At 36.1% G+C, this 8,084-nt stretch overlaps 1 non-coding gene across 1 annotated transcript; it reads left to right on the top strand.

The window, feature by feature from the left end:
* The first annotated feature begins 7,268 nt into the window (after positions 1 to 7,268).
* LOC114900329 lies at positions 7,269 to 7,374 on the top strand. The gene has a single exon (XR_003794830.1). It is a non-coding gene; the product is annotated as a U6 spliceosomal RNA (small nuclear RNA).
* The last annotated feature ends 710 nt before the right edge of the window (positions 7,375 to 8,084 follow it).

The raw sequence follows: 8,084 nt of genomic DNA, 5'->3' as shown, positions 1-8,084 counted from the left end.
TGTCCTTATACAAAGAGGAAATTTGGACACACAAAGAGACACCAGGGATGCTCATGCACAGAGGAAAGACCATATGAAGACACAGCGTGAAGGCGGCCATCTGCAAGCCAAGGAGAGAGTAAACCTGCTGACTCTTTGATCTTGGATCTCCAGCCTTCAGAACTGTGAGAATATAAATTTCTGTAGTTTAAACCACCCAGACTGTGGTATTTTATTATGGCAGCCCTATCAAACTAACACAACCCACCCCTCCAAAAATCTCAGAAAGCCTTTTTATAGAAATTGACAAACTGATTCTAAGATTTAAATGGAAATACAAATGATATGGAATAACCACAACAGTCGTGTAAAGGCTTGTTTTTTTTTTTTAAGTCATAGGACTGGGACTTCCCTGGTGGCACAGTGATTAAGAATCCGCCTGCCAATGCAGGGGACATGGGTTCGACCCCTGGTCCAGGAAGATCCCACATGCTGCAGAGCAACTAAGCCCATGTGCCACAACTACTAAGCCTGCACTCTAGACCCCGAGAGCCACAACCACTGAGCCCATGTGCCACAACTGCTGAAGCCCACGTGCCTAGAGCCCATGCTTCACAACAAGAGAAGCCACCGCAATGAGAAGCCGGGGTACCATGATGAAGAGTAGCCCCAACTTGCTGCAACAAGAGAAAGCCTGCACGCAGCAATGAAGACCCAGCGCAGCCAAAAATAAATAAATTAATTAAATTATTAAATAAATAAATAAAGTCATAGGACTTCCATTGCCTGGTTTCAAAACTTACTTTAAAGTTAAAGTAATCAAGGTGGTGTAGTACTGGTGTAAGGATAAACAAACAGATCAGTGGAACAGGCTAGAGAAAATGGAAATAGACCCATGCATGTACAGACAACTGATCTTCAACAAAGATGCTAAGGCAGTCCAAAGGGGAAAGAAAAGCCCTTCCAAGGAATAAAACAACTGGATGTGCATGCTAAACAAGCAAAAACAAACACCTCCACCATATACAACAATTAATTCAAGATAGAAAATAGACTTAAATGTAAATACTGAAACAACAAAACTAGAAGAAAACATAGGAGAATATCCTTATGAACTTGGGGTAGGGGAAAATTTTTCTAGAGAGGACACAAAATGCATTATATATAAAAGAAAAAATAAATTGGGCTTCACCAAAATTAATAACATCTGCTCATCAGAAAATAGAATTAAGGAAAAGGTAAGTCACAGACTAAGAGAAAATATTTGCAAAACATATATCTGACAAAGAAATTGTATCCAAATATATAAAGAACTCTTATAAATCAATAATAAAAAGACCAAAAACTCAGTAAAAAGGGCAAATGCTTCAAAAGCACTTCACAAAAGAAGATATATAAATGGCTAATGAGCACCATGAAAAGATGCTCAACATTAGTGACCAAAGAAATTAAAAATAAAACCATAATGAGATATCACTCCACACCCACTAGAATGGCTAAAATTTAAAAGACCAATAATACTAATCGTCAGTGAGGATTTAGAGCAACTGGAACATTCACATGTTGGTGGATTGTTAATGGTACAACACTTTGGAAAAATAATTCCTGCTTCCTTTCTAAAAAAAAATTTTTTTAGCTTCTTCATATTTTTCCTTGAGGTATAATTGACATATAACATTATATTCGTTTATAGTGTACAACATAAAGCCTTGGTATTTGTGTATATTGCTAAATGATCACCACAATAAGTCTAGTTAACATATGTCACCATAGTTACAAATCTTTTTTTCTTGTGATGAGAACTTTTAAGATGTACTCTCTTAGCAACTTTCAAGTAAACAATACAGTATTATTAACTATGGTCACCATGCTGCATATTACATTCCCAGGACTTAGTTATTTTATAACTGGAAGTTTGTACTTTTTGCCCAACCCAAACCCCTCCCCCCATCAATCTGTTCTCTGTAACTATGAGTTTAGTTTTTTGTTTTGTTTTGTTTTTAGACTCCACATATATGTGAGATCATACAGAATTTGTCTTTCTCTGCCTTATTTCACTTAGCATAATGCCCTCAAGGTCCATTCATGTTGTCACAAATGGCGAGATTTCCTTCTTTTTATGGATAAATAATATTTCATTGTATATATATAGATATACATACTACATTTTCTTTATCCATTCATTCATTGGTGGACACTTAGGTTGCTTCCATGTCTTGGCTATTGTAAATAATGCTGTAATGAACATGGTGCAGATATATTTTTGAGTTAATGTTTTCATTTCCTTAGGATAAATACCCAGAAGTGGAATAACCTGTTTTTTATACAGTTTAGCATACACCTACCTTATGAGCCAACTATTCTACTTCTAGGTATTCAGCCAAGAAAAATGAAACCATGTGTCCACAAAAAGACTTGGGCAAAAATATTTACAGCAGCTTTTCTTTATAGCCCAAACTGGAACAAACCAAAATCATCAACAGACAGATGCATAAACTGTGCTATAAAAAATGTGTAATACTACTCAGAAATTTTTAAAAAACATATTACTGATACACTCAAGAATGTATGTCTCAAAAATATATTAAGTATAACAAGTCAGACACAAAATAGTACGTACTGTATGATCCCGTGTAAGATGTTTGAGAACTTGCAAAACTAAACTATAGTGATAAATATTAGAAAATTGTTGGGACTTTCCTGGTGGTCCAGTGGCTAAGACTCCATGCCCCTAATTCAGGGGGCCTGGGTTTGACCCCTGGTCAGGGAACTAGATCCCGCACGCTGCAACTAAGTGTTGGCATGCCGCAACTAAAAGATCCCACATGCCTCAACGAAGATCCCGCACACGGCAACGAAGATCCCACGTGCCAAAACTAAGACACATCGCAGCCAAATAAAAATAAATAAATATAATTTAAAAAAAGAATATTTTTATCTCTGGGGTGGCATAGGAAGTTGTCCAGAAAGGAGAAAGAAGAAACTTTCTAGTGTGATGGAATTGTTTTCTATCTTGTTTGGTGTTTTGTTGTCTTGGTGTATAAATATGTCAGAATCATCAAACTGTACCCATAATACATTTTACAGTAAGTAAATTATATCTCAAAACAGATGTGAGTTACTAATTCAAAAAGATACATGCATCCCAATGTTCACTGCAGCACTATGTACAATAGCCAAGACATGGAAATAACCTAAATGTCCACTGACAGATGAATGGATAAAGAAAATGTGGTACATATAAACAATGGAATATTACTCAGCCATAAAAAAAAGAAATAGCGTCATTTGCAGCAACATGGATGGACCTAGAGATTATCATACTAAGTGAAGTAAGTCACGAAAAGAAAGACAAATACCATATGATATCACTTACATGTGGAATTGAAAATATGATACAACTGAACTCTTTTACAAAACAGAAACAGACTGACAGACATAGAGAACACGCTTGTGGTTGCAAAGGAGGGGGTGTTAGGGGGGATGGACTGGGAGTTTGGGGTTAGTAGATGCAAAATATTACACTTAGAATGGATAAACATCAAGGTCCTATGGTATAGCACAGGGAACTATATTCAATATCTTGTAATAAACCATAATGGAAAAGAAAAAAAAGATAATAGTTAGAACCAGAAAAACATAGAACTAATAAATACATCCAAAAGTTAATTATTTGAAAAAAGAGCATCATAAAAGAACCCATTAGCTAATATAATTGTGGAAAAAAAGGCAGGGGTGGGGGGTGTGCCATATACATAAAATTAGAAATGACAAGGAGGAAATAACCATCAAAACTGCACACTTTTTAAAAAAATGACAAGAATCTACTTTATATAATTCTTTTCAAATAAATTTGGAAAAGTAGATGAAGCAGATAATTTTCTGGACAAACACAATTTGTCAAAATCAACCCCAGTGGAGACAGAAAGTCTAAACGTATATAATACCACAGAAGAAATAGAGGAAGTATTAAAACAGCTTTCCCACAAAAATGTACCCGGTCCAGATTGTTTCTCAGGGAAATTCTATTTCTAAGTTATTTTATGAAGTGAGTACAACTTCAATCTCGATCTGCAAAGATTGTATCAACAAAACGCAACTATAGACCAATATCACTTCTAAATATCAATAAAAATATTAAATAATTAACAGATTCCAACAGCACATCAAAATATTCATCATGACCAAGTAGAGTGGATTCAATACTCTAAAATCCATTTGTGTTATCCATCATACTACAAGAGCTAAGAATTATACAAGTACGTATCTAGAAAACCCAAAGGAACCCATTGAAAATGACTACAAACAAAAAAATTTAGTGAAATAGATTATAAAATCAATCTACAAAAATCAAGTTTTCATGTATATAAACAAAAATCAGTTTATATTGGAAAAGAAAACCCCATTTGTGAGAGCCAAATAAAATTAAATGTGATGGCATAAATTTAACAGGAAATGCCCAAAACCTCTATGAAGAAAAACTATAAAACAATTAAAAAATACACAAAAATAACCCTGCATGAATAGAAAGATATACCATATTCTTGGATAAGAAGATTCAATATCAAAGATTTCAGGTCTCCCTAAGCTAATTCATAAATTTTAATTCATAAATTTAATATAATCCAATAAAAATATGACTAAATTTCTTTCTGGAGCTAGATAAGTTTATTATAAAATTCATTTGGAAGAAAAGATAAGCAAGAATAGCCAAGAGGGGAAAATCCTGAAAAATTTTTTTAAAAACACCGCTGGAAAAAAAGAGAAGAAAGGGATAGCCTCATCAGACTTTAAAACATATTATAATGTTGCTAACTAAAAGAGTGTGGTGGTGTTACATGCATAGAGCAATAAAACAAAATAGAAAATCCAGAAATAGATCTAATTGTATTTGGAAATTTAGTATACCATGAAGGCAGAATCTCAAATTAGTGGGGGAAATGATGTTCTTTTTAATCAAAGGTATGGGCTAACTGAATAGCCACATGTAAAAAGATAAAACTGTATTCATTCCCCACATCGTATACCAAGATAAATTCCAAGTGGATGAGAAAGTTAAATGTATTAAATGGATCAATACAAGTATAGAAAAAACAAGTCTGAATTATTCTACAATCCAGGTGTGAGGGGGAACCTTCCTACCTCTGACTCAATATCTAGGAGCCATAAAGGAAAAGATTAATGAATTTTATTACATGAAAATAAGAAAAAATTGCTTACTTACATAGTAAAAAAACACCATAAAGAAAGGAAAGAGACAAATAACAAACTGAGGGAAATTTTTCAACTTTTATCATAGATAAAGAGTTAATATTTCCAATATATAAAGAATTTTAAAAAGAATGAGAGACCAATAATCCTATAGAGAAAAAATAAGACTGGAGATATGCACAGACAAATCACAGAAAACTAAATACAAATGCCTCCTATTTATATGAAACGATCTTGATTGTGCACATAATAAAAGGCAAGCTTAAAGTATACTAATATACCATTTTTCACCTATCAGAGTGGCAAAAATCCAAAAGATTGATAAATTCTCTTTTGTTCCAGCTTTGAGAAAATAGGCACTCCCATCATTGCTGAAAGGAATGCAAAAAGGTACAAACACTATGAAGGGGAATTAGCAATATCTAGCAAAATAACACAGGCACTCTGACCCAGGAAGCCTATTTGTAGGAATCTCTCCTAAAGAAACACTGACAGAAACACAAAAACATGACCACATTTTTTTATTTGTAATAGCAAAAACCCAAATGTCCATTAACAGGGGCCTAGTTGAATAAACTATAACACATTCAGATAGTGAAGTACCATGCAACTACAGAAAGGAATGTGGAATATGTATACATTGTTATGCCATGATCTCCAGAATGTAATGCTAAGTGGGGAAAAAAAAAAGGTGGACTAAAGTGTATATAATAAGCTACCATCTATCTAAGAGAGTATATATGTATTCATGTGTGGTTTTGATTACGTAAAAAATTATGGAAGGATAAACCATAACGTAAATAAAATTGTTGTCTAAAGGGAAAGGAGAAAAAAGAGAGGTGAGTTTGGGATAGAAGCTGGACTTCTCTGAATAATACCTTGTTTTTTTTTTTTTGCGGTACGCAGGCCTCTCACTGTTGTGGCCTCTCCCGTTGCAGAGCACAGGCTCCGGATGCGCAGGCTCAGCGGCCATGGCTCACGGGCCCAGCCGCTCCGTGGCATGTGGGATCTTCCCGGACCGGGGCACGAACCCGTGTGCCTTGCATCGGCAGGCAGACTCTCAACCACTGCATCACCAGGGAAGCCCTATAATACCTTGTTTTTTAGATTCAACTTTAGAACCATGAAAATGTTAAATCAGAATGAAAAAGGCAATTCCTAAAATCAAGGGCAAAATAAAATAAAGGACCCTAATTGCACGTTGAGTTGATAGCTTAATTATGCAGAAGTGTGTTATTGTAAATGGTTTGAAAATACAGTAATTCAACTATATGTCTCTAGTAGGACATACCTAAGAACTGCAATAATAATATTTTCTCTAATCATATATTTGATATTGTTTGATATAATAATATTTTCACTAATCATATATTTGATATTGATTTTATATGAATATATGTGTGTGTTAAAAATGGGGTAAAGCAAATAAGCAATAATGCTATTGTCATTAAGAACCAAGATTCTTAGCGTAAAAGGAAAAGATTCAAAAAAGATTCAAAATAAAATCACAGAAGTTAAGCAAAGCCCTGTAATCCTAAAATGCCAAAATATATCTCTTTTTCTTTTTTCTTTTCTTTTTTTTTTTTTTTTGTCATTTTAGGCAGCCTCACTTTTGCTGGGACTGGATTACCTGTGAAACAAATGCTCCACTCAAAGTGTGGCATGCCAACAAAACTCTCCATCTGGAGAGGCTGCCAAGCCTTAACACAGGACACTGGCAGCCCAGGCCTCCTTCCCAGGCTAAAACAGCCTTTCTTAAAAGCTGGTCTAAGGCATTCTGCCAACCCACAATCAGGTGGTGGGTACCCTGCAGGCATGTCCAATAACATACCTCAGATACTCAGATAGCTCAGTCACCTCTTCTGCAAAGAATTCCCCTCTGACCTGCCTTGTCTGTGGCAATCTCTCCTTCTCTAGGTTTTAATAGTTACTCTTGAACCAGAAATTCCCTGCCTGTACTGCCCACACTGCCTCTGTTTCTTCAGGCTTGTTTCTTTCAAATCACACACACATACACACACACACACACACACACACACACACACACACACGGTAGTGTCTTATAAGAATAGGCACCAGTGCTCACTTAGCAGCACATAGACTAAAACTGGAACAATACAGACAGGGTTAGCATGACCCCTGTGCAAAGATGACATGCAAATTCGTGAAGCATTCCATATTTTTCAACGTTTTAAAAGAACAGGCACCACATACATATCACCTGCTGTGTCAGGCACTGCTCAGCCCTTTGCACTCAAACCTCACAATGACCCTGAGTGGAGATGTTATTATCCCATTTTATAGATGAGGAAATGGAGGCAGAAACTGTAAGTTACTTAACCAAAGCCACACAGTTTGTAAAGGGCAGAGCTGGGACTTAAATCCAGGTCTATCTGCTTGCAAATCATGTTTATTTAACCACCGTGTTGAATTGCCTTCTTTAGCAGCAAAGTGGCTACTCAATCAGTGATCGCCCGGAGATACATGAATCTAGCTGAGGAATTCAGGCATGCTGCCCCTTGTCTCTCCTTCCACATCTTCATTAAGTCCCAATGCCAGGCATCCTCTCTGCTCCATGTAATGGAGGGGCAGAAGGATGCATTCCCCTGGGCCTGGAGGAAATATAAACACATCTGGAAGGAGGCCACTGCTGAGCAAACCAAACTCCCCTCAGAGTGTGGACAGGAGGGGGTGTCTATAAATAATCATAAGAGTGTGAAGAGATTCTTTCCCCTAGGGCTCCCTTTGCAAAAGGTTGATGGTAATTGATGAGGCTATAGGGACATGCCGGTCCTTCTGCTCTTAGAACCAGGTGTGGTTATTTACAAAAATGTCACTTTCCCATCCCTTCCTCCCCATCTCTGCCAGAGGCTTGGAGATCAACAAGTATCAAT

Source organism: Monodon monoceros, unplaced genomic scaffold, assembly GCF_005190385.1.
Source record: "Monodon monoceros isolate NGI ecotype Baffin Bay Population unplaced genomic scaffold, NGI_Narwhal_1 Contig2973_ctg1, whole genome shotgun sequence".
Classification (NCBI taxonomy): domain Eukaryota; kingdom Metazoa; phylum Chordata; class Mammalia; order Artiodactyla; family Monodontidae; genus Monodon; species Monodon monoceros.
The sequence above is the reverse complement of the archived record's forward strand: the minus strand, read 5'-3'. Positions and strand labels throughout refer to the sequence as shown.